This window comes from Felis catus, chromosome A3 (assembly GCF_018350175.1).
Source record: "Felis catus isolate Fca126 chromosome A3, F.catus_Fca126_mat1.0, whole genome shotgun sequence".
NCBI classification, from domain to species: domain Eukaryota; kingdom Metazoa; phylum Chordata; class Mammalia; order Carnivora; family Felidae; genus Felis; species Felis catus.
The window spans coordinates 8,832,497-8,859,061 of record NC_058370.1 but is presented as its reverse complement, the minus strand read 5'-3'; the positions used below and the strand labels follow the sequence as shown (position 1 = coordinate 8,859,061).

The 26,565-nt window shown below is 43.7% G+C and overlaps 1 long non-coding RNA gene across 2 annotated transcripts; it reads right to left on the bottom strand.

Annotated features, from left to right (window-relative positions):
- Positions 1–12,261: 12,261 nt before the first annotated feature.
- On the bottom strand, positions 12,262–22,497 carry LOC102900606. Of its 2 annotated transcripts, XR_002740918.2 has the most exons (5): positions 22,234–22,497; positions 21,507–21,590; positions 20,494–20,546; positions 19,850–20,188; positions 12,262–12,979 (listed from the first exon to the last, which is right to left on the bottom strand). It is a non-coding gene; the product is annotated as an uncharacterized LOC102900606 (long non-coding RNA). The 2 variants fall into 2 exon arrangements; XR_439878.5 differs by lacking the exon at positions 21,507–21,590.
- Between the last annotated feature and the right edge of the window lie 4,068 nt (positions 22,498–26,565).

Below are 26,565 nucleotides of genomic sequence, written 5' to 3'. Positions count from 1 at the left end.
ATCCCCAAGAGATTTTTTTTTATTTTTTTTTTCACAAATGCCAGCACCCTTGCTTGGTTTCTCGGCTGCCTTCGCATGCTCTCAAATCCGGTCAGCTTGTGCCTGTGTAATTTATGATGTAATCTCAACGGAGGCAGTGGGTGGCTGTCTCACAAATTCAAGGATGAAGGCAGAAGGCAGACATGATTGAGATGGCCCGGCCTTCTCTACCTCAGAGCGATAGCCCTGCTTAACACTCAGTTTCCCTATGTCCTCCCTCCATTTCCTTTAATGTCCTGGGAGAATTGGAACATGTTTCACACACGAGCTGCCCAAGCAGATGCTGATGCCCCACCAGAAATGATTTGCTGCCTGTGCACAGCCAGCTCGCGGCCTCCGTATCGTGTGGCTACATGGGACTCGTGCTCATTAAATTATGATGACTATCCTATCACCTGTTAGCTCCACTTCATTGCCATGGCCCCATGTCTGAGCCGTAAACTATGAGAGCCCAGCAAGAGAAGCAAGACAGGTGGGGAGAGGGGAAGCAGCGAAGGCAGGGTGTCAGGATAAGCAGTCTGGAGCAAACCAAAGGGTTCTTGGTCTTCCTTCACTCAGTGACTACTTACTGGGCACCTATTAGGAGCTACATCCGAGGGTTACACCGATAGTCGTGATCATGGTCACGAGAGCAGGGTCTAGAGTCAAATGGTGTTAGGAATCCGGGCTCTGTTATCTATGTGTTATCTCTGTGATCTAAGGCCGGATCAACAGAAGAACAGAACATTATGACAGGATGCGGGTGGGGAGCCAGGGGCTCAGGGGTGGCCCCCAACCAAGCTGAGAAGTCATGGAGGGTTCCTGAAGAAGTGACACTGAACATAAAGGTAATTTCTCAAGGAGCATTAGAAGAACCAAAAGTACACAAGGATACATCCCTGAACTTCTCCCTTCCTCCATCCAATCCATGCACAGGTCCTACTGTTTCTAACTTCAAAATACAACTCAAGTCTTGTTCACTTTGCAATCATCCTAGATTTCTGTGTTGGCCTTCTAACTGGTCCTTAAGCCCTCTGTCCTCAAATCCGCACTCTACCCTGCAGCTGGAGTGATCTCTTAATAAAGTAAAACGGACCCCGCCATTCTGCTCCTCAAGACCAAAGACGGGCACGCCTTTTCTTTGCAGGGTCAGATAGTAAATAGGTTTGGCTTGGTGAGCCCTGTGGCCCCTGACCCGACAACCCAACTTAGTTAACGTGGTGAAACGCAGCCATAGACGATAGTTAGCCAAATGGGCATAGCTGTGTTCCCATAAAGCTTTATTTACAAAAACAGGCAACAGGCTGGATTTGGCCCATGGGCTACAGTTTGGTGACCCCCGCCCAAGACCCTCCAACACCCAGGATTTCCTACGGAAACAGGCCTCAAGACGAAGCGCGAGGAGAGTTTACATGGGAGATGAATCCAAGAGACGCCAAGAGGGGAGTGGGGAAGAGAAATGGGAGATGAAAAGATGTCAATAAGATAAAGGGGCCTTAAGAACAATGACCCCCCGAGCAATGGCGCGAATCCCGCTGGGAACTCTGGGAGCCAGGGCAGAACATCTCCTCAGTGACTCTGCCTACGGAGATGGGAACTGGGGTATTTATGCACCACCTTAGCTCAGTTATTAGTGCAGGGCCGCTGCAGGGTAAGGGGCAGGGGGCAGGGGGCCTCAACTCCCCAGAACTTCCAACCAGCCCAAAGGTTGGAAAAGGTAGGCTTCAGTGGCCAAAGACCACCCCAAGGCACAGAGTCACGTGGGTGGAGTTGGAAATCGAGATGAATGGCAGGCAGGAAAGGACCGATGCCCAGGGACACGGGCAGGCTCCTGTCACAGCCCATCTCACTCAGAATAAAATCCAAACTCCTCCCCAGAGCCGCCCGATCCGTCTCCTGCCGGCTCTCCGACCCCATCTTCCCCCTTGTGCGCCCAGCTCCCGCTACACTACCTTCCAACGGTGCCTAAAAGACACCACGCTGTGTCCTTACATCCCCAGTGTATCAGCGTTGATACTGAATCCTCTGAAAGGTGCTCCCTGAGCCCCCATCGGGAGCACTCTCTTTTTACTCGGGAGCCCCAATCACGTACTCCTGTTGTGTTCATATGCATGAGGTCAGTTTCCCCCACAGGCCACACGTGAGGGCAGAAATCAGCGTGTGTCTTGTTCACATATTCCCAGTCCCGGGTGTGGCCCAGTCCCACACACAGTGGGTGTCCAAAAAATATTTCTTTTTTTTAATTTTTTTTTCAACATTTATTTATTTTTGGGACAGAGAGAGACAGAGCATGAACGGGGGAGGGGCAGAGAGAGAGAGAGACACAGAATTGGAAACAGGCTCCAGGCTCTGAGCCATCAGCCCAGAGCCTGACGCGGGGCTCGAACTCAGGGACCGCGAGATCGTGACCTGGCTGAAGTTGGACGCTTAACCGACTGCGCCACCCAGGCGCCGCCAAAAAATATTTCTTAAATAAATAAATGCTGTTTTCCTGGAGATCTGGGGACGCCCCAGTCACTATCTCTGAAATGCTCCCTCCCTTGCCCCTGTCCATTCATTGCCTGAACCTTCCAAGATCTACCCCTTTCTTTCTACCCCCAGGGCAGCGAAGCATTTCTTAAGGATTTTTTGGCCTCAAAGACTGTCATCTGCTAGCTAGGTCTTGGAACATGCTATTGACCTATCCCACCCTGCTGGACTGCCAGGGGCCTCAATGAGTTTCACTTGACTTATCTGGAATGGTCTCCATGAGGAGCAAGGAAAGGAGGAAGTCAGGAGTGCAAGTGAGTGTGTTTGCTCTAAAGCCAGTGGACTCAAGGCAGAACCTCACTAGTCCAAGTGCAGAAGCCAGACACAGGCAAGTCCTGAAAAAGGCAAGACACAGCTCCCAAGGTAAGAGGGGTCAGGCTGGACGAACTGAGGTCCTTCGACAGTCCCAAATGTATCCAATGTGTCATACATCTTGCTCAGTGCATATCTGAATGCATACTCAACAAACTGGCCATTTGAAACCACCACGGTCCCAGGGCGCCTGGCTGGCTCAGTCAGTAGAGCATGTGATTCTTGACCTAGAGGTTATGAGGTCAAACCCCATGTTGGGTGTAGAGATTACTTAAAAATAAAATCTTAAATAATAAAATAAAATAATGAAAATTTTGACAAAATGAAAACAATATAGCCCCATTGATTTTATTAAGTGCGTGTATTGCCTTTTCAAAATTAAAGAACAAATGAAGATAATAGAGTAGGAAAACTAAAAGATAAAGGAATGTACCTATTAGGCATGAAAATATACTGTAAAGCTGTAATAATTTTTAAATGCCTACTGGCACAACAGTGAACAAACAACTCAGTGAAAAACAAAATAATTCCCAAGAATATATTAAACATTTAAATAAGAATTCAGCATATTGTAAGAGTAGAATTTTTAATTTGTAAAGAAAAAAAGTGCATTAGGGGCACATGGGTGGTTCAGTCGATTGGGCACCCAGCTTTGGCTCAGGTCATGATCTCTGGTTCATAGGTTCAAGCCCCACATCAGGCTCTGTGCTGACAGCTCAGGGCCTGGAGCCTGCTTTGGATTCTGCGTCTCCCCCTCTCTCTGCCCCTCCCCTGCTCATGCTCTGTCTCTCTCTCTCTCTCTCTCTCTCTCTCTCAAAAATAAATAAATATTTTTAAAAAGTGCATTAACAACAAATAAAATGGTGTACAATTGGCAAATTTCTCAGGAAAACAACTAAGTTAAATATCTCATATTTATTAAATTATATTTCTGATGAATTAAAGAATTAAATCTAGAAGTGAAATCCCAAAACCAGAGGAAAATATAGGTCAATACTTACCTGATATGAGGCAGGGAAGTTATTTCCAGGTACAAATGCTAAATAAGAAATTATAAGGGTGCCTGGGTGGCTCAGTCAGATGAGCATCGGAGTTCAGCTCAGGTCATGATCTCACAGTTCGTGAGTTCGAGCCCCGTGTCAGGCTCTGTGCTGACAGCTCAGAGCCTGGAGCTTTCTTCAGATTCTGTGTCTCCCTCTCTCTCTGCCCCTCCCCTGCTCGTGCTCTGTCTCTGTCTCTCAAAAAGAAATAAACATTAAAGAAAAAAAATTTAGAAATTATAGAAACTAAAATTCTAGGAGCAAGAAAAAAAAACACCATATATACAATGAAAAGTCACAAATGGGGGGGAATTATTTGAATTAATACATGGTTAATTGTTTTAGCATAATTAATGATGTAAAGAGTGTTTATATGTCTCTAAGAAAATAAATAAATATCCATATAGAAAAATTTTGGCAAAATTCATGAGCCAATAGGATGCAAATAAAGAAATATAAATTTTCAATGAACACTTAATACAATATCAAGTAAGAGTAATAACCAAAAAGACATATATTAAAACAAGGAGAAATCATTTGCACTTAGTCGGCTGACAAAAATAAAACATAATGTCTCCATTATTGGAGAGAGCTCAGGGAAAAGACATCCACACACATTGCTGCTGGGAGCAAAATGAATAAGAACTTTCTGGAAAATGATTCAGCAGTATTTGTCAATTTCTCTAAAAATGTGCATGCCCTTGGGTTAATTACTCTTCTAGAGAGTTTTCTTCTGAAAATAAGTGAAGATATACAGAGATTTATTTAATAAAAATGTCCAATCATAACACTGGTTATAATTGTGGAAAATTGGAAAGAACCTAAGTGTTCTTAGGTGGAATTAAATGAATTATGGTACACCTATGTGGTAGAAAAGTACACAATCACAAAAATTTGTTTTAAAAAAGCAGCCACAGGCTGATTCAGGATGTAAATCTTGGAAGTCAACACTCTGTCCTACCAACAAGCAAAAAGCTAAACAGACTGAAAACATCAACAATTCTGCTTGGATCCATAAGAGAATAGAAGACACAGGGCAAACCTCTACCCCCAAGATTGAAGGAACAGACACAAATACAAGGAGTAGAGGTTTAACAGAGAGGGGACTCGGGTCAGAAACCACCATGGGAACCACTGTGGGGACAGGACAACTAAACTGTAATAAGAAGTTTCTGGAGGCTCAGTGCAGACAACTCTGACACTTAAAAACCCTAGGAGGACCCAGCCATGGAGGGGCCCTCACAATGTTGTGAGATTTACCTCCAGGAGCTCGACCAGATTCCCACAGTAAGTATCAGAGAAAAGTCTTGAGCTTTCTGCAGAGGAAAGGAGCAAAAAGCACCATTTAAAAATACACCACGTGACGCCTGGGTGGCTCGGTTGAGTGTCAGACTTCGGCTCAGGTCATGATCTCAGGGTTGGTGAATTCAAGCCCCACGTCAGGCCTGCAGCTGTCAGTGCAGAGCCCGCTTCAGATCCTCTGTCCCCCTCTCTCGGACCCACCCCCACTTGTGCTCTCTCTCTCTGAAAAATAAACAAACATTTGCAAAAATAATTAAAATAATAAAAAATAAAAATACACCAGAGCACTCTGTTCTTCTTAACAACTCCTGCCCTCAAGACAGACTAGTTAACCAGAGTCTAACCTGCTGGGGTATTCTCAGAACCTAACTGACCTGAGGAAGAGAAACACCCAACCCCAAGCTGCCCAAGTCTTCCTAACCCACCTAAGGTGGGAGAATGGGGGAAGACTGAGAAATTCTTGTGAAGTTCACAGCCCAGAGGCACAGGCTCACCAAAACACTGACACCTAATGGTAGGACTGTAGACCAGTCCCCTCTCCCCACACCTCGCCACCACATTACTAAGGCCCTATTTATATTAGGTCCTTTCACCCAGTACATCATGTCTGGCTATTAAGGAAAAATGATAAGCATCTCAAAAGGCAAAAAAAAAAAAATGCAGTTTGAATAGACCATCAGAACCAGATATAGCAAGGATATCAAAATTATCAGACCATGATTAATATGCTAAAGGATATAGACACCGTGCAGGAATACATGGGCGATATAAGGAGAGAGACAGGAATTCTAAGAAAGAACTATGTTACAGATTTTTAAAAAAAAAAAGGCAAAACACTGTAATGAAAATGAGTAGTGTCTTTGATGGGCATATTAGTAGACTCAACATGGCTGAAGACAGAATCTCTGAGCTGGAGAACACACCAATAGAATCCTCAAAAACTGAAAAACAAAGAAACAAAGACTGAAAAAAAGAAAACAAAAAAGAGTATCTATGGTCTGTGAGACAACCACAAAAGGCACAACACACATGTAATGGGAATACAAGAAGAAGAAGAAAGAGAGAAAAGAAGAGAGAAAATATTTGAAACTGTCATGACCGAGAATTTCCTCTAGTTAATGTCAGACACCAAACTACAGATCCAGGAAGTCTACAAAACAGGATAAATGCCAAAAAACAAAAACAGAACAAACAAAAACTAGGTAGATTATCTTCAAACTACAGAAAAGCAAATATAAAAAAAATAATGAAAGAAGCTGGAGGAAAAAAACACTTTACCTCAAAGTGAGCAAAGAATTGCTTCCAACTTCCCTTCAAAAACCATGCAGTCAAGAAGAGTGGAATATTTAAAGTGTTGAGAGAAAAAAACAAAAAACAAAACACCACCAACTTAGAATTGTGTACCATGATAAATTATCCTTCAGAGTGAAGGAGGAATAAAAATGTCCTCGGACAAACAAAACTTGAAAGAATTCTTTGCAAGAAATGTTGAAAGAAGTTCTTTAGGGAAAAGGAAAATAATCTAGGTCAGAAACTCAGACCCACATAAAGAAGGGAAGAATATCAAAGAGAGAATAAGTGAAGGTAAAATTAAAACTTTTATTTTTCCCATTCTTAATGATTTAGCAGATAAGTTTATTCAAAATAATAATACTCAAAATATATTTGGTTCTGTATGCTTATGTGCATATCACACACACACACACACACACACACACACACACGTGTGTTTGTATATGAGAAAAATGAATGATAACAATGATCAAGGGATGAAAGGGAGGAATTATAGCTATCTCATTATTATAAGATATTCACACCACTCATGAAGTGGGATAGTGTTACTTGAAAGTGGATTTGGATTATTTGCAAATATATATTGCAAACTCTAGGGCAATCATTTTGAAAAGTAAAGAATAATGACTGATGTGCTGAGAAAGTTGAGAAAATGGAGTCATATGAAATACTCAGTTAAGCCCACAAAAGACAGAAAAGAGTAAAATGTGAAAATTGGGAAAATAGAACCAATAGAAAACAGTAACAAATATGGTGAATATTAATCCAACATTATCAACAATCATTTTGCATGACAATGGTCTAAATACACCAATTAAAAGACATTGTCAGAGTGAATTAAAAAACATGACCCAGCTCTATGTTGTTTGTAAGAAACCCACTTTAAATATAAAGACATCTATAGATTAAAAAGAAGTGGATGGAGGGGCTCCTGGGTGGCTCAGTCCATCGAGCATCTGACTCTTGATTTCAGCTCAAGTCAGACTCTGTGCTGAGCATGGAACCTGCTTAAGATTCTTTCTGTCTCTCCCTCGGTTGTCTCTCTCTCTCTCTCTCTCTCTCTCTCTCTCTCTCTCTCTCTCAAAAATAAAAATTAACAAAGAAAAAGAAGTGGATGGAGAAAAATATACCATGCTAACATTAATCAAAAGAAATCGAGAGTAGTTGTAATAATTTCAAACAGAGCAGACTGTAAAGAAAGTTATAAAGGATAAAGGGATAATGATAAAAGGATTAAATTCTCTAAGAACACAACAATTCTTAACATATATGCACCACACAACAGAGCATCAAACTTCATGAGATAAAACTGATAGAAATGCAAGGAGAAATAGATTAATAGATGAATCCACCTTTATAGCTGGAAACTTCAACACTCTCTCTTAGAAATGGAAAGATCAAGCAGACAGAAAATTAGTAAGAATTTGCTATAGGCAAACTCAACAACACCATCAATCAACTGAGCACAGTTGACCTTTATAGACTACTTCATCCAACAATAGCAGAATATATATGTTTCTCAAACTCACACAGAACATTAGCCAAGATAGACACATTCTGGAAGATAAAATATATTTTACCAAATTTAAAAGCATAGAAATCGGGGCGCCTGGGTGGCTCAGTTGGTTAAGTGGCCGACTTCGGCTCAGGTCATGATCTCGCGGTCCATGAGTTCGAGCCCCGCATCGGGCTCTGTGCTGACAGCTCAGAGCCTGGAGCCTGTTTCAGATTCTGTGTCTCCCTCTCTCTGACCCTCCCCTGTTCATGCTCTGTCTCTCCCTGTCTCAAAAATAAATAAAAAAAGTTAAAAAAAAATTTTTTTAAATAAAATAAAAAAATAAATAAAAGCATAGAAATCATGCAATGCCTGCTCTAGAAATTAAATAGAATTAAGCAAGAAATCAGTAACAGAAAGACTGCTAGAAAATCCCAAAATATGTGCAGATTAAACGACACACTTCTAAATAACACATAGGTCAAAAAACAAATCTCAAGAGAAATTTTAAAACACTTTGGACTAAATATAAATGAAAACACAACTTATCAAAATTTGTGGGATGCAGTGAAAGCAGTGCTTAGAGGGAATGTATAGCATTGAATGAATAATTTAGAAAAGAAGAAAAATCTAAAATCAATAACCTAAGTTACCAATTTAGAAAACTGGAAAAAATAAATTAAATATGAAGTAAGCAGAAGAAGTAGTAAGAATTAAAGCAGAAATGAGTGAAATTAAAAGCAGAAAATCAACAGAGAAAATCAATGAAACCAAAAGCCAAAAAGATCAATAATATTGATAAGCCTCTAGCTTATCAAGGAAAAAAAAAGACACAAATTACTTATATCAGAACAAAAGGGAAAACATCACTACAGATCCCATGGACATAAAAAGGATAATAAAGTAATACAATGAACAACTATATGCCCACAAATTTTATAACCTAAGTGAAATGGATCAATTTTTTGAAAGACACAATCTGCCAAGACTCACACAAGAATAGATTATCTAAATAGACCTCTATTTATTACAGAAATTGAATCAATAATTAATAACCTGCCAAAACAGAAAGTATGAGGCCCAGATGGATTGACTGGTGAATTCTACCAAATATTTAAGGAAGAAATCATACCAATTCTCTACAATCTCTTTCAAAGAATAGAAGCAGAGAAAATCCAACATTATCATTCTATGAGGCCACATTACCCTAACACTGATACTAGACAGAGACATTACAAGAAAAGAAAACTATAGATCAAGATCTCTCACAAACATATATGTAAAAATCCTCAGTAAAATATTAGCAAGTCAAGTTCAAAAATACGTAAAATGAATTGGACACCATGACCAAATGGGATTTATCCTGGGTATGGGAGGCTGGTTCAACATTCAAAAATTAATTAATGCCAACAAGCTAAAAAAGAAAAATCACATGTTCATACCAACGGATGCAGAGAAAGCTCTTGACAAAATCTAACACCCATTCATGATAAATACTCTCAGTAAACTAGGAACAGAAGGGAATTTTCTCAATTTGATAAAGACTGTCTACAAAAACTTGCAGCTGACATCATACTTGGTGGTGACAAACTTGAAGCTTTCCCTCTAAGAGCAGGATGTCCCCTCTCATGACCTCTCGTCAACGTCATTCTGAAAGTCCTTGCTAATACAATAAGACAAGAAACGGAAATAAAAAATGTATACAGATTGTGAAGGAAGACATCAAACTATAATTGTTTACAGATGACATGATTGTCTACGTAGAAAACCTGAAAGAATTGACAAAAAAAAAACTCCTGGACTAAGTGACTGTAGCAAGGTTGGAGGATCCAAGGTTAACAAGCAAAAGTTAATGACTTTCCCAGGCACCAACACCAAACAAGGGGAATTTGAAATTAGAAACACAATACCACCTACATTAGCACCCCCCAAAAATGAAATACTTAGGTGCATAAAACAAAATACGTACAAGATCTACTTGAGGAAAACTATGAAATGCTCATTATCCTGAAACAAATATTTCACTGTAGGTTAACTAAAATTTAAATTAAATAAATAAATACACAAATAAATAAAATGAAATCAAAGAAAAACTAAATAAACGGAGAGATGTTCCATATTTATGGATGGGAAAACTCAATATTTTAAGATGTCACATCTGCCCAACTTGGTCTATAGAATCAAGGCAATCCCAGTCAAAATCCCACCAAGTTAGTTTATAGATACTGACAAACTGATTCTAAAGTTTCTGTCGAGGGCAAAAGACCCAGAACAGTAACACAATACTAAGGGAGAGCAAAGTTGGAGGACTGAGGCTATGTAATTTCAAGACTTGCTCTAAAGCCACAATAATCAAGATGGTGTGAAAGAACAGACAAATATATTAATAGAACAGAAGAGAGAGCCCAGAAATACAGCCCCGTAAATATAGTGAACTGATCTTTGACAATGAAGAAAAGGCAATGCAATGAACAAAGACAGTCTCTTCAACAAGAGAACCACCAAAAGTCCACATGCAAAAAAGTGAATCTAGACAGAAGGTACACACTTCCTAAAAACTAGCCAAGATGGATCATATGCCTAGACGTAAAATGCAAAATTATAAAATTCCTAGAAAGCATTGTAGGGGGAAAATCTAAATGACCTTGGGTATGGTGGTGACTTTTCAGAGACAACATCAAAGACATGATCCATGATAGAAATAATTGATAAGCTGGACTTCACTACAGTTACAAACTGGACTTCACTAAAATTAAAAACTACTCTACAGAAGACAATATCAAGAGAACTAGAAGACGAGTCACAATCTGGGAGAAAGTATTTGCAAAGGATTTTTGCTCAAAATATACAAGAACTCTTAAAATTCAGCAATAAGAAAGCAAATAACCCAATTTTTAAAAATGGGCCAAAGACCTTAACATACACTTAACCAAAGACGGTATACCGATGGCAAGTTATCAGGGAATTGCAAATTTAAACAACAATGAGACATCGCTACACACTATTAGAATACCCAGAACATTGACAACACTATAGAATGTTCTGGAACGTTGACAACAACGATGCTGGCAAGGGTGTGGGGCAACAGAAACTCTCCTACTTTGCTGGTGGGAATGCAAAACCGTAGAGCCATCTTGGAAGACAGTGTGACAGTTTCTTACAAAACTAAACATACTCCACACCATACAATCAAGCAGTCATGCTTCTTGGTATTTACCCAAAAGAGTTGAACACTTTTGTCCACACAAAAACCTCTACATGGATGTTTACAACAGCTTTATTCATGATTACCAAAACATGAAGGCAACCAAGATGTCCTTCAGTAGGCAAGTGGAAACTGTGGTCCATCCAGACAATTGAATATTACTCAGCACGAGAAAGAAACAAGCTAGCAAGCCATGAAAGGGTATGGAGGAATCTTAAATGCATATTACTAAGTGAAAGGAGCTAATATGAAAAGGCTACAGGCACCCTTTCAAGTTGGCGACATGGGTTTCACTCCATTTTGTCTCTTGGGCCCCCCAAAAGCAAAAATATTTACTACCTGGCCTTTCCCAAAAAGCATTTGTTGACCCTCGTTACACTGTCACTAGATTATAGATTCCTGAGGGCAGATTCACCATTGTATCCCCAACTTCTAAGACAGCCTATCATGGCTTACACATCACAGCTGTCCGGGATGATATTTGTGAAGAGAATCAATGAAGACATGAATGAGTCCTAGCTAATACTCTAACATATACTATGTATTGATGCTGACCTAGTGAATAACAGGTAATGCTGAGAAGCATCCCAATCCTCCAACAACCCCGGGAGGTACTGACTCATACCCCATTTTACAGCTGAGAAGACCCAAGTTGCCCCAAGCACAGACCCCTGGCAAGGTGGACCTGGAATTCAGATCCAAGTTTGTGATATGGGAAGGCCACACTCTTGTAAGCTCCTAGCATGAGCTTTGGCAAATGGCAGGCCCTATAAAATGATGGTTTGTTACCATAAAGTAATCATTGGGCCTAAGTTCTGTGATGTGAGCCGAAAGTGTCCCAGGACTTCCAAGAGCCAGCAGTGAAGTCTGGAGAGCTGTGGGATGAGTAACAGAGAAGAGACACTTCTCCACCAAAGCAAGTGTGACAGGCAAAAATCTTTGAAATATGAACTGATGTCTCATCTGCCCCTGAGTTATCCAGTCCCCCCTTTGGTCTGCTTCCCAGTTTCCAGAACTAAGCTCCTCCTGCCCCGAAGGAAATGGAAAGAATTTGAGAAAACACAAGATGTTCTAAGATGTTTCTTGCACCCTCAGCTACGCCTGCCTGCCCCCATCCCTTGATTGATTGCCTTTCATGACTCCCTATGGCCCTGGAATCAGTCCATTGGCCTCAGCTGGCCTGAGACCCTTCCTGGGCTGGCTCCTGCCATTCCGGGACACTCGCTTCCTCTGGCACGTTCAAACAGGGGGCCCTTCAATTTCAGCACCCTCCAGGCACTGTCTGGCCTCAGCATCTCTGCACATGCTCTCACCCTACCTTCTTCTCTGACCTCCAGTCTAGGAAAAGTCCTGCTCTCTTGTTGCACCTGCGATGTGTGCACCTGCGACAACGTATACTGCCTGCTGACCTGCCACCACGCCGGAGGGTAGGGCTCGTGCCCAGCGCCATGGCCCGTGGCCATGGCGCGGGGGGCACCCGGTGAAGGTGCGTTTGGCACAAATAACAAAGGCCCTGTCATGGTCTCCTTCCATGTGCTTTTGGATTTACTCTTCGCTGCACGGTAGAGAGGAAAAGTGTGCCGTGCCTAGGGTAGAGACGAAGACACAGGGACCCAGCAGGGCTGAACACCATCTTCGAGGCCACATGGCGGGGTGAAAGGAACCTGAGACCCTAGCCTGATTTCATATCCTGAACTCCTGTGGTATTTCACGCGGCCGCCTCAGCTTGCGTCTGTGTCTTTTCCCGCCTCCTTCTGCACCTTTGTTCTTCCGTCCACACCCAACCTGCAGGCATTAGGTGGAGAGAGAAGACATATGATATGATATGATATATGATATGCATAATAGTATATTGATATATGATATGTGATAATATATAGCATATATTGTATTAATAATCCTATATTATCTCTAACATGTGGTCTCTACAACACACATTAATACTTAACCATTCCTGAGCACTTACTCCGTATCAGGTAGCTGACAGAAATCACCTTTCTTAATCTTTACCGTTGCCCTAAAGTCAGCATTCTCAACAGGGTGATACCGCTCCTGAGCAGGCCAACATGGATTCGCAGAGAGTGAAAAATCTTAGGTATTACAACGCCTTGTGCTCCTCCAAAGCACCACAGTATATAATAAAGAGATATCCTGCGCATCTGTGGCATTAGAATTTCACGGGGTGGGAGATGATTCGGGAGGAAAAAGTCCAAAGAAACTTCTTCAAGGGGGCAATTAAAAAAAAAACACCGCCCTACACTGTAAATGTCCTTGTTAACCCCCCCACCGAATGCAGCCCCAGAGAGGTGAGCCCACTCCCCCAAAGTCACACAGCTAGCAATTTGTGGAGCAAAAATGCAAACCCAAGTCTAACGCCGAAAGCCAAGCCCCCCTATTGACCTTTGAAAGCCATCTCCGGACACTAGGTCCGCGGTGGCGGCAGGAAGTTTGCAGAAAGTGTGGTTCTCTGACTGCTGGCCACAGCGGCACGTGGGGGCTTGTCAGAAATACAGAATCTCAGGCCCTTCCCCAGGTCGGCTGTGTGAGGACCCGCCGCGTGCCCAGGCGACAGTCTGCATGCTCCCATGTTAAAGGAGCTGGGATTCCCGTGGTCACCGGTGAATGACCCTCACCTACCTCGAATCGCAAAGAGACAAAGGCACCTACAATTGTCCCTCATCGCGGGTCCCCGGGGCCCAGTCAGAAACTCCCTTGCCAGACTAATTACACTTCAGGGTGTCCCGTGACTTGCTGGGTTCCCTGAAAAAGAAAGAAAAATGAAGTTCTCTTTCAGGTTTTCGGGGTAGATGATGTCAACTATTTACAGAGCACACATCCTTCTGGAGGCATTCCATTCTCTGCCCGCTGATCAGGGCGCCGTCAATCACGCCCGGAGGAGAGGGCCCGTCAGCCCTTCTCGACAGACGCTACCTGTCACGTCGGCTCAACGATGCAAGCCTGCAATGCTGGGGACACAGGGAGAGCGAGAGTTCTGAAGGCAGGCCCGTGGCAGGAAGGGCTCCAGGGTCGCACGGGACCCACCTTTGGGGAACGGGACAGCTCGAGGCTGTCCGTTCGGTGAGGTTGCAGACAGAAGGTGGGAGAGAGGCCTCCAGGGCCCAGGGGACCAGAGCTCCCTCATCGACTGCGTTTCAAAAACCCGAGCGCGCATCAGAACCACCTGCAAGGGCTTGTCGAACCACAGGCGGCTGGCCCTGCCCTGGGGTCCAGCGGTTTCCGGGGTTCAGCGGGGCCCGACCCAGAGCATCCTCCCAACCGCTGGGGGGGATACGGCTGTTCTCAGGACCGCACTCGGAGAACCGGGTCTGGGCTTCTGCTACCTTTTGTGCGAGCCTTGCACCAGCAGCTCTGACGTCACCCAGAAGCTTGCTCAAAATGCAGAACCGTGGAACCCCAGCCACTGAACAGAATCCACGTTTCAACAAGATCCGTGGTGGGTAACAACGCACTTTCACTGTGGGGAGACGCTGGTCTGGACCCAATTACACATCAGAATCCTCTGGAGCAGCCATTAAATGCAGATTCTTGGGGGCAGCTCTGGGCCTAAAGAATCGGAATACTTGAGGGGTATGAGCAAGGAAATAATGTTTTTTTGTTTTTTAATTTTTTTAACGTTTATTTATTTTTGAGACAGAGAGAGACAGAGCATGAACGGGGGAGGGGCAGAGAGAGAGGGAGACACAGAATCGGAAGCAGGCTCCAGGCTCCGAGCCATCAGCCCAGAGCCCGACGCGGGGCTCAAACTCACGGACCGCAAGATCGTGACCTGGCTGAAGTCGGACGCTTAACCGACTGAGCCACCCAGGCGCCCCGAAAATAATGTTTTTTTTAAGCTTATTTATTTTTTGAGAGAGAGAGCAGGGGAGGACAGGGGCAGAGAGAGAGGGGGACAGAGGATCCAAAGCAGGCTCCAGGCTGACAGCAGAGGGCCCGATGCGGGGCTCGAACCCACAAATCGCGAGATCGTGACCGGAGCCGAAGTCAGACTGAGCCACCCAGGCGCCCCAAAGAAATAGTATTTTTAAGGAAGGACTCAAGAGAAAGCTCAGGAAGTCAGCACGACTGGTCTAACCAGCACTATCTAAACTATTGGGGTGATGCAACACGTGCCTATCAACCCAATGCCATCATTTAGCTATGTAGAAACAATACACATCTTCTTATGCTAATTCACTGTGACATTACAAAGCATCACAAAATACTTAAAGCATTTTATATATACATATACACACACAGACATATATATACATACACATATATACCTATATATTTACTTATATGTAATATCAGTATGTTTCTACCCACCGCCATAAAGCTCTTTTTTTTTCTTTTTTTTTTAATTTTATTTTTTATTTTTTTAAATTCACATCCAAATTAGTTAGCATCTAGTGCAACAATGATTTCGGGAGTAGATTCCTTAGTGCCCCTGACCCATTTAGCCCATCTCCCCTCCCACAACCCCTCCCGTAATCCTCACTTTGTTCTCCGTATTTATGAGTCTCTTCTGTTTTGTCCCCCTCCTTGTTTTTAGATTATTTTTGTTTCCCTTCCCTTATGTTCATCTGTTTTGTCTCTTAAAGTCCTCATATGAGTGAAGTCGTATGATTTTTGTCTTTCTCTGACTAATTTCACTTAGCATAATACCCTCCAGTTCCATCCACGTAGTTGAAAATGGCAAAATTTCATTCTTTTTGATTGCCGATTAACACTCCATTGTATATATAGACCACATCTTCTTTATCCATTCATCCATCAATGGACATTTGGGCTCTTTCCATACTTTGGCTATTGTTGATCGTCCTGCTATAAACATGGGGGTGCGTGTGTCCCTTCGAAACAGCACCCCTGTATCCCGTGGATAAATGCCTAGTAGTGCAATTGCTGGGTCGTAGGGTAGTTCTATTTTTAATCTTTGAGGAACCTCCATACTGTTTTCCAGAGCGGCTGCACAGCTCGCATTTCCACACCGCCATTAAGCTCTTGCCCACCCCTCACTGGAGACCATCGGGAGCCACAGCTGAATGTTCCCAGGGAGACTCAATCACTTGGCTTAAACCCCTTCATTTAATCTTTACAACAATCTACACTGTTGGAATCATTCTCCCATTTTACAGATGAGAAAGCTGAGGTCCAGACAGGGGAAGAAAGCAGCCCGCAGTCACCAGACTGGCCGGTGGCAGCGTCAGTCCTGGAGCGTATGTCTGACTGGGTTGTCGGAGCCCTTCCCCGCGACCCTGTCAGCCTGGGGTCTCCACATACAGGGGTTCCACACAAGGGACCTCCCAAGACGAAGGTCCAGTCAGTCGGGGCTCTGAGGCTCTCACTGCTGCTCCTACTAAATCCTCGGTCCTGTGACAATTTTTAGGGGCACAAAGATCATTGAGGCTTGATCTCTGCCCTTGAGGATTTCATCTACATATAAATAGGTCATTTCGATATCACCGCATAATGTGTTTTAAGTACTAAGGCCGAGGTTCGTGGGGCGTGCCCGTCGAGAGCAGGGGCAATGAGGAGCCTTGTGTGTCCCTCTGCTTTCTCCGTCATGACTGCCACCTCCTCTCACTTTGACTCCCGAGTGGTCGCATCGTTTCTCCTCTCACCGCCTTCCGGTGACCAAGCAGCCAGGGGGATCCTTTGAAAACAAAGGATCAGATCACGTCGCCTGTGCTCAAAACCCTCCAGCGGCTCCCTCTTCACTGAAAGTAAAATCCCCAGATGTCACCACAGGCTACTCGAGCCCACGCTCAGTATATACATCACCTCCCACCGCTGTTCTCTGACCACTCCTGGCCCCTTGCCCCTCTTTCCTCACACCAAGTCATCCCACCACGGGGCCTTTGCACTGACGATTCCTTCTGCCCAGAACACTCTTTCCCCAGGTGTGACTTGTTTCCACACTTTATTTATGTCTCTGCTTTTTTTTTTATTTTTAATGTTTATTATTTTCGAGAGAGAGACAGAGAGAGAGTGACAGAGAGCAAGCAGCAGAGGGGCAGAGGAAGACACAGAATCCAAAGCAGGTTCCAGGCTCCAAGCTGTCAGCCCAGAGCCCGACGCAGGGCTTGAACCCACGAACAGAGAGATATCATGACCTGAGCTAAAGTCAGACACTTAACCGACTGAGCCACCCAGTAGCATCCTGCTTAACTCCTCCCCCTGTATTCTCGTAAAATTTTCCTTCACAGGACACATCACCACCTGCTATGATTTTATAGAGTTATTTGTTTATATCAGTGGTCTGTAACTGGGCAATTTTGACCCCCAGGAGACACCGTGAGATGTTGTTATCGTCAGGACTGGGGGGGGGGGGTCCCTACTGGCATCTGATGAGTAGAGGCCAGGGATGTTGCTAAATGTCCCACAGTGCACAGGACGGCCCTACAACAGAGAATGACCCAGCCTCAAATGTCAACAGTGCTGAGGCTAAGGACCACAGTTTACATGTTGACTGTCTACATGTTGTTAAAGACAGTGCTTGCCATGCAGTAGATGCTCAGGACGTATTTGTTGTATGGATGAGTGAGTGGGTGAGTGGATGGGATGTATGGATGGATGGAAGGATGGATGGATGGATGGATGGATGGATGGATGAATGGACAAATGAACAGCAGCTCAGTCTAAGAGCTCAAAAAAGTAATAACTCATCCCTCACCTCCTCACTTCCAACTTCTATCCATCCTTCAGATCTCAGTTTTTATGAGCCTTCTTTGATTCACTCCCATGCACACGCACACACACACACACACACACACACACACACACACACCACAGTGAGCTTCTCCTGGATGCGCCTCTGACAGCCCTTCCACTTTCCTTAGCAGCATTGATCCAGAAGGTGATAATTATTTGTTTGGTTGTCTGCCCCATGCTGCCTCCTTCACTCAACTATAAATTCAGTAAGAGAGCTGTGTCTGCCTGGTCACCAATTAATCCCCAAAGTGCCTGGCAGAGTAACCACTCCCTACATTTATTGAATAAATGAAGATAATTTAGGGAAAAGAGCTTTGAAATATGGCAATAAATATATCCATTCTACAAATGAATTTGTGGATTAGTCATTAAAATATTAATTTGTTCAGCTCGAGATATAGAAATAGTAGAAGATATCTTCCCTGCCCACATCCTCTGAAAGCAGCCTGGGCCTCAGTGTCTCTTTTCCCCAGAGAAGAATGAATAAGCCCTTGTTTTCAAATAGAAGATGCTAGAAGGATCTTGATTGTCCAGAGAGAGAACCTTCAAGGGGTGGGGGAGGAAAGCAAGGTACCAATGGCCCAGTCCTAGGAACCAAGGGATGGAAAGCCAATGGAGAACTGCATCAATCTGTCATCTCCCCCAACCTTCCCGAAGGGGCTAATCATCTAGTGAAAGTGCTGATGTGGAAACTTCTAGTTTTCTACAGCTGGATGAAGGGTGCTGTGGCTTGGCCACTTTAGCAAAAAGATCCTATGTTCAAACTTGGAAAAGGCGAGCCACCTGGCTTTGAGGGAATAAAGAGCCTTTGGCCAGCAAGTATCTCAGTTTTGATCACAATGCAATCAAGACCAGAGGCCCATTTCCATGGTTTTCTAGAACCTTGAAGCTTTGCTTAAGTCAAAGGTGGGGAAAAAAAATCCCCTCCAAGTAGGACAAAGTAGAAACATCCCAAGTGAGAAAGCAACAACATCCAACAGAAATATAATGCAAGCCACATACACATAAGGTTAAATTTTCTAGTAGCCACGTTTAACAAGTAAACAGGTGAAATTAAATTGAATAATATATTCCACTTAAGCCAATATATCCAAAATACCATTTCAACATGGAATCAGTATTAAAAATGCATTGGAAAGTATTTTCCATTCTTTTCTCCTCATTCTAGGTCTACAAAGTCCAATAAAGTGTTGTGCACTCCCAGCACATCTCGGTTTGGACGAGCTACGCTTCAAGTGCTCAGCAACCACCTGTGGCTGGTGACTCCTGAATCTGACAGCTCAGTTCTATTGGATGGGAATTTGTAATATACCTTGGGGTCTTTGTTTCATATGAGGTAGCATCCATTTTCCCCTTTCTACTAGTGATTGCACCCAAATTTGGGGCGGGGGGGGGTGGCTAACTCTTCAAATTAGTTATCTACTGCTGGTTGTTAGGTCGAATTGTGTCCCCCAACCCCCCAAAAAAGATTTGTTGGAGCCCTAAGCCCCAGTACTTGTGAATGCAATCTTACTTGGAAATAGGGTCTTTGCAGATGTAATCAATTCAAGATGAGGGTGGGCCCTAATCCAACGTGACTTATACCCTTATTTTTTACAAAGGGTAATTTGGACACAGACACAGACATGGACGCACCAAGGGAAGATGATGTAAAGAGACACAGGGGAGATGGCCATCTATAAGCCAAGGAACGCCTGAGGCTACCAGAAGCTAGGAGATGGGCCAGGACCAGATCTTTCCCTAGAGGCTTCAGGGCGAGCATGGATGTGCTGACATCTTGATTTTGGGCTTCTGGCCTCTGGCGCCCTGAGAAAATAACTTCCTGACACTCTGAACCACCCAGTCTGTAGGACTTTGTTATGGCCGCCCTACAAAACTAACATCCCACATAACAAATGGTCCCAAAATTTAGCAACTTGAAACAACAAACACGTATGATCTCACAGTTTCAGTGGGGCAGGAATCCAGGCGTGGCTGAGCCGGGTCCTCTGGCTGACAGCCTCTCACAGACTGCAACCAAGGTGTCGGCCACAGCTGTGGGCTCATCTCAAGGTTCCAACGGGTCAGGATCCACTTCTAAGTGAAATCAGTGGTGGGGGCAGGATCGGTTCCTCATGGGCTGTGGCACTGAGGGCCTCAGTTCCTCATTGGCTATTGGCTGGAGGCCTCTGTCAGTTCACCACCACGTGTGATTCTCTTTAGGGTGGCTCACACACGATCGTTGTGTCGATGCAGCCAGCAGACAAGAAAACAAGAGAGTGTCACAAGACGGAAGCCAGTCTTCTACAACAAATACGAAAGTGATTTCCCCTCACTTTTGCCTCATTCTCTTCATCAGAAATGAGCCATTAGGTCCAGCCACACTCAGAGAGAAGGGATCACACAAAGACATGAACACTGGGAAAAAGGGGCCATCTCAGAGGCTGCCTGCCACACCATTTCAGACTTCGCCAAGGGGTAGGCAGGGGTGAGGGCTGCTCACACTCTTTCTCATCCAAGAGAGACTTGATTCACCCCTACGTCCCCAGAGCTGACCCATTTCCTGTCCTCCCCCAGCCCAGTGCTTCCCCTGGTGGTTTGTCAATTACCCTGTGTATTTCAAAACTGAAGAGTCGATTCTGTTTCTTGCTTCCATCAAACTCTGATAAAGGGTAGGACAAATTTTCTTTGTTAGAAACATAACAAATTATAACCCTTGAACCCAAGTATTATAAAGCAAATGCCCACCTGCTCAATGGATGGGTGGATGGATGGATTTAAATTTCTGTGTGACACGCCCACCGATCCTAATCTTTTTCATCTGCCCAAGAACTCTTGATATCAAGGTCATGATATCATTAAGCTTTCTTTTTCAGTAACACTTCTTGGTTTTTCTTTACGTAAAGCAGAATAGCAAAAATAGTGGATGTGTATTTGTGAAAGTGTGTGTGTGTGTGTGTGTGTGTGTGTGCGCGCACGCACATGCGCATGTGTGTCTTCGTTCACATTTATTGGCTTTCTTAGGTATTCTGAAAATTAACCAGGCCTGCTAAGGGACACTAGTAAATATTTGGTCATAAAGTATCTTCAGAGAACAATTTTCTGAGTTAACCACACCCGATAAAATCCCCTTGCATCACTGAAAGTCTTGTCTGGCTGTCAGGCAATGAGATCGTTTTATTGAAAAGACTCATGATGTAGTGAACAAAAGCTTAGGAAATAAACTCTAATCCCCAAAGGAACAGTCGATACAACTCTACTCACACTGAAATATTCAATTTATGGCCTATATTGAATCCTATGTCTATAATTTACTGCCCTAACTACAAAAGAGTTCTTTTAATACAAACCAATTTCAATATATTTTACTATTTTCCTTGCCTCTGTTAAAGCAGAAATAACAAATTCTGCTGAAAGAGCAGAAGGACTAATGCAATAAAGATTCCCAGGGATGCATCCTACAATCCCCTACTTTTCATCAGACTCTAACTGGGTACCTAAGATTGTGTCTGGGCATTCCTATTTGTAACTGGCTTCCCAGGTAGGTCTGATATACACCTAGGACAAGAGCTCTTAGGAAACAACAATGCATTTATTCAGTAAATATTTATAGGGTACCTACTATGTGCAAGAATCATTCCGGGGTCTGGGGACACGGCAGTAAGCAAACTAGACAATAAGGTCCCTCTCTTTGAGTAGATGGCATCTTGGAAGGGAGAGAGAAAATGAACAAGCAAAATATACACTATGAAGAATGCTCAGGAGTCAGAAAAGTCCTCACGAAGGTGATATTAGGGCAAATATCTGAAGGAAGTGAAAGAAGGGAGTAGCTCATAGATCTGGAGAAAAAATAACCAGGAGGGGTTTGGAGCAGAGGAATTGACCATCTGTCTCATATTTTTAAAGGATCCTTCTGGCTGTATTTAGAATTGACGCTGGGTGTACCAGGGAAAGGGGGATATTAGGTAGATAGTAATTGCAGCGAACCTAGTGAGAGGCGATGGGGGTGGACCAGGGTAGTAACTGAGGATGTAGGACAAGATGATTGAATTTTTTAATACATTTTAAAGTTAGGACAATAAGATTGCTCTTCCATTTGATTTGGATTATGAAATTAAGACAGGCTTTAAGGATGACTTCAAGGTTTTATCATGAGGGACAAGAATCATGATGTTATCATTTTCTGAATAGAGAAGACGGGGGGAGAATTACATTCGCAGAATGAAGATTCGGAGTTCAGCTCTGGACATGTCAGTGGTGCATATGCTGCATATGTCAACGGTCCAGTGCTGCATAATCAATTTCCCCAAAACTTTGTATCTTAAAACAACAAATATTTATTATCTTACAGTTTCTGTGAGTCAGGAACTTGGAGCAGCATAGTTGGATGGCTGTGGTTCATGGTCTTTCATGAGGTGGCAGTCAAGATATCAGCTGGGGCTGCAGTCTTATGTGAAGGCTTGCCTGGGGCTGGAGGGTCCACTTTCAAGATGGCGCCTTCACACTGCCATTGGCAGGTGGCCTCAGTTCCTCACCATGTGGGTCTCCCCATAGGACTTGTTGAGTGTTCTCACATCACGGCAGCCAGCTTTCCCCACAGTGAGTGATCTGAAAGAGGCAGGCAGAAGTCACAATGCCTTTTATGACCTAGTCATGGAACTCAAACACTGTCATTCCCATAATAATCTATTAGAAGCAAGTCATTAATTCAACCCACACTCAAGGAGAGGGAAAGTAAGCTTCACTCCTTGAAGGATGTTGTGTCAAAGAACTTGTGAACCTTTTTTTAAACCCTCCACATGCCTATCAGACATTCCATTGGAGTTATTACATATTAGTTGAATATACAGATTTGGAGCTCAATGGAGAATCTGCAAGGGAGATAGAGCCCAGGAGTGGATACCATATGGCCATCACCAGCATTATGATATTCTTATGCCATAGTGGGTATGAACACAAGCTTTAGTATTAAATGTGAATTCAAATTCCAAGTCATACACTCACTAGCCCTTTGATCTTCATTATCACGTACAAACCTCATGAGGTCCCACTTTTTTTTTTCTTTATAAAATGGGGATAATAACAATTACCTAGTCTTAGCCCCACGGAGATTTGGTTCACCCAGAAACCTGAAAGCTAGGTAGGTTGGTTTCCCAAAGAAAATACAAATTGTGGTACCAGCAGAAAGAGGAAGGAGACTAGACACGCAAAACCAACAAAGGCCCCTACAGACCTTTTAGGAAGACCAATGCCAACCGATCCCCAGAAAATATGCTCAGATGTTGATATGTAAAACCCTTCTCTGTTCCAAGAAATGGTCGATAAGGTCCTCAATACCTATTAAATGATTGGTGTGAGTGGATTTCTGTCATTTAAATTATTTTTAATGTTTATTTATTTTTGAGAGAGAGACAGAGCATGAGCAGGGCAGGGGCAGAGAGAGAGAGAGACAGAGAGACAGAGAGACAGAATCCAAAGCAGGCTCCAGGTTCTAAGCTGTCAGCACAGAGTCCGATGCAGGGCTTGAACCCACGCACCACGAGATCATGACCTGAGCAGAAGTCGGAAGCTTAATCAACTGAGCCACCCAAGCGCCCTGAGTTTCTGTAGTGGAAGATGAAGGCAGGACAGAGTTTCAGGGAGGCAGGGAGGAGAAAGAGACAGTACAAGAGACAGAAACAAGAGACCAAGAGAAAGTATCCCCTAAATTCCCTAAATCCCCACAGGAATTAGAGGAAATCTTTGGGAAAGCTTTGGAACTGCTCTGGTTCAACGAATGAGGACTTCAAGGCATTCTTCACCTAGATATCACAGGGCAAGAGGTTCTCTAGCTGATCATACTTTTTAAACTGTATCCAGCACCACACCCAACAGAGTTTAGAAAAACTCACCTGAATTATGAACCCCCCACCCCCGCCGCACCAAACTTCCAAACTTTCGATGGCAAGTGGGAAACGGAAGAGTCAGTGAGAGCGATCATCAACTCCAAGAAAACAAAGAAGCTAAGGGGATGAGAGGTGGACGAACCCCAGTTTTAGAAGAGCTTCAGATCACTACATTTGTAGACAGAGAGCTACTCTGAAGGAAGCTTATTCATTTTTATAATGATTTTACGAATGAGCATTTTTGATGAAATCCTTCAGATCTATAAAAAGGTATTGGAGAATAACAAAGCAAACACCTGTGTTCTTACCACCCGGTTTAAAAAAAAAGGGGGGGGGAACTTTACTTGGTTAACAATACTTGTAGAGTGATTTGGGTCTTTTAACCATGGGTATGCATGTCTGTGATAAACACAAAAAAAAAAATGAAAGCAGGGATTAAAAACTAAAACTAATTGCAGACCGAGCCATAGAAGGAATTTTAACAGTAAGATTACAGTGGCTATATCTTCTGTGCTCATAACGAACTATGGCTTTGAGCAGCTGTTTTTCTTTAATGAAGAAATAATTACATCCAAAGTGTTTTTACAGGAGACCCCTGTGAGCCCTCCCCTCTCTGATCGTATTTCGCTCCTTCTTTCCCAAGACAACCACTATCCCGAATGTGATGTGTGCCTGCGAATATCTTTATATTTTTATCCCTGTATGATATATAGTGTTGTTTTCCGTGTTCCTTAAACTTCATACCAACGGTATCCTTCTGTACTTATCTCTCTGCAACTCGCTTTTCACTCGATGTTACTTTTTGAGCTGTGTCCGTGCGGCAAAGCACAATCCCAGCTCCCTCCGTTCGGGGCAAAAGTTCTCCTGATCGATTGATTCACTCTGCTCCTCATCGATTGATTCAGACCTTCTGTTTGTTACAGTGTTTGGCAAAGAGATACTCTTGAAGTTGACTCCTGGTCCATGGGTGTAAGTTTTTCTAGGGATCCGCCTGGGGAAAGAACAGCAGAGTCATGGAGCGTGCCCATGAAAACCCCCTTTACCCCAGGGGTTTTTTCATACACGGAACAAAATGTCATCAAATTTTTGACCAGAGACATCTAATCCCCGCAGTCTCCCCATCCTCTCCCTCAGTCAGGAATGTCATCCCTTTCTTGGCACCATTGACACCCTGCTCTTTCTAGAAAATTCTGGCATCCACAGCTCCCCTCAGTCTTCCTCCCTCTTGATTTCTCTGTGGTGTTCAGCCCTGTTGACTCAGGGTCGGGTAGGGATAGACACTCAGCAATTGAAGACACGTTTTCTCACTCATGGGACAAGCATTGTCCAAGAGAAATATAACATGAGCCACACACGTACTTTGAAATTTCTAGTAGCCACACTGAAAGAAACAAGAGCCAGGTTTTAATAATATATTTTGTTTAATTCAATGTATCCAAAAAAATGATGTTAACCTATAATAGAAACATTATAAAATATATTCCACAGAGTCTTTTTTTTTTTTTTTAATAAATCGTCCAAATCCGCTGTGTGCCTTACGCACACAGCACATCTTGGCGCGGATGAGCCGTGTTTCAAATGCTTGAGAGCTTTACACGGCTAGTCACTGCCACGGGGAAACATGGTCATCCGGACTTTGTTTCCCAAAGCGTGGTAGATCCCAGGTGATTTCTACACCCATCCGAGTCTAAAAGGTGGCTCGGGTAGTTCTTGGAGACCGAAAGATCTAGGACCACCCCCCATCCCCAGCCCCGCTCCATGGCCTTCTTCTTCATTCATTCACCAAACGTTTGTTAACCCCCAACTCTGCCGAGCACCAGGCTGGGTCCTGAGGATAAACTGGAGGGGGGTCCATATACGGCCCACGCCCTCAAGGAAATTACTATCTGTTCAAAGTTGTACAGAAAACCAACGTGCCCTGGTGCGAGCAAAAATGCAAATTATGGAATTATGATTAAGAACATGGAGTCTGGAATCAGGTGGCTGTTCTCAAGCAAGTTTCTGTATCTCTCTGCTCCTTCGGCTCTAAAAATGAGAAAACGGTTGTGTTGGGCACTGCTGGGTCCTTACCCGGCACCGTGTCCCTTTCTTCCCCACTGACAGACTTTGTTTCTGTGCTCATCTCTCTCCTGCATGGCCTAGGTGACCAGGGAAGACCAGCTTTCAGTGCATGACGTCACCCTGGCCAATGTGCCCACTGTGTCACATGCTTATCCCCAAACCAGATGGCCAGAGGGATAGAGGGTACCAGTGGCCAAGCCCTGAGTTCCAGGCTCATTCCCAGATTCAGGGGTAGAGTGAATTCCACCCGGAGCCCACGGAGGTAGACGGGGGGAAGCCCTCAGAAGGAAAAAATCAAGCGATTATTCCCAAAAAGAGAAATGATCGCCTGACCATCAAAATACACCTCCCAATGTACAACTCCTCCTTCTTGGCCAGGAACGGTGAGACCCTAGAGGGGAACTAGATTTTCTTGAGAACCTACAGCGTGCCAGGCGTCACATGTAACCACATACATTATACGCTGTCTGCATCACCGCCACATACATTATCACCAGGTGTCCCTTGTCATGCAAGGTAAACAATTTCATTTTCAAGTAACAGAAAAGAAAACCAAGGCAGGAGAAGTGGAGTAATCCGCTTGAAATCACATGTGTAGGAAGCGGCAGGCAAGGACACCACCCAGAGAGAGTGGCTCCAAGCTTGTGACCACCCCTGCATGAGATGTAATTTCACCCTCCCCCCCTCCCCTGCTGCCCCCCTCTCGCTATCCTGGGCTCCCAATGCCAGACCTCT